This window comes from Carya illinoinensis, chromosome 9 (assembly GCF_018687715.1).
Source record: "Carya illinoinensis cultivar Pawnee chromosome 9, C.illinoinensisPawnee_v1, whole genome shotgun sequence".
Classification (NCBI taxonomy): Eukaryota; Viridiplantae; Streptophyta; class Magnoliopsida; order Fagales; family Juglandaceae; genus Carya; species Carya illinoinensis.
The window spans coordinates 28,066,024-28,067,500 of NC_056760.1; positions in this window are offsets into that span (position 1 = coordinate 28,066,024).

Genomic DNA, 1,477 nt, shown 5'->3' on the forward strand with positions numbered 1-1,477 from the left:
ATGAGGAATGGCAATGATGGAGGATGTCATCTCTTCTTCCGGCACACATCTTCTAATGATTTGATCAGGGCATCTTTTGAACAACAAAGGCTCATCCCAAAGATAGTGATTCACATCATGCAAAAATTTCTTACGTTGATGGTAAGTAAGATCAGGTGGTAAAACTTTACAAGCTAGATAATTAACAATATCAGCATACCACGGAAGCTTGATCTCACATGCAAACAACTGCTCATCAGGGAATGCCTCTTGGACCACTGAATCTAGTCTTTCTTCCTCTTGCTCTAACCGAGAGAGATGGTCAGCCACTAAATTTTCACTTCCCTTCTTGTCTCGAATCTCCAAATCAAATTCTTGAAGAAGGAGGATCCAACGAATTAGCCTAGGCTTAGCATCCTTCTTGCCAAACAAATAGCGAAGTGCTGCATGATCAGTGAACACTATCACCTTTGTCCCAATGAGGTAGGACCGAAATTTGTCACAAGCGAACACCACAGCAAGCATCTCCTTCTCAGTTGTTGTATAATTTAACTGAGCTTCATTCAATGTCCGGCTTGCATAATAGATGGCTCTAAACAGCTTGTCTCGCCTTTGCCCCAACACTGCTCCAATTGCAAAGTCACTTGCATCGCACATAACTTCAAAAGGTTGACTCCAATCAGGTACAATCACAATTGGTGCTGAAATTAGCTTCTCCTTGAGTGCATTAAAGGCCTGCAAACAAACAACATCAAAGTCAAATGCAGAATTTTTCTCAAGAAGATTACATAAAGGTTTAGAGAGTTTAGAAAAATCCTTGATAAATCTTCTATAAAATCCCGCATGTCCCAGAAAACTTCTGATTCCCTTCACATTCTTTGGAGGTGGTAGTTTCTCTATGGTTGCAATTTTGGCTCGATCCACCTCAATTCCTTTGGATGACACTCTATGGCCCAGCACGATCCCTTCTTGAACCATGAAATGACACTTCTCCCAGTTCAGGACCAGATTCTTATCTTCACATCTCTGCAAAACAAGAGGTAAGTTATGCAAACAATGATCAAAAGATGTACCAAAAACTGAAAAGTCATCCATGAATACTTTCATTATATCTTCCACCATGTCAGAAAAGATAGCCATCATGCAACGTTGAAATGTCGCAGGTGCGTTGCACAATCCAAAGGGCATTCTCCTAAAAGCAAACGTCCCATAGGGGCATGTGAATGTAGTCTTCTCTTGATCTTCAGGAGCTATAGCAATCTGATTATACCCCGAATAACCATCCAAAAAACAATAGTAGGAGTACCCAGCCAATCGATCCAACATCTGATCAATGAATGGAAGTGGAAAATGATCCTTCCTTGTTGCTTTATTCAACTTGCGGTAATCCATGCATACACGCCATCCCGTGACCGTTCTTGTAGGAATGAATTCATTATTTTCATTTTTCACTACCGTCATTCCACCCTTCTTTGGTACAACTTGCACTGGACTTACC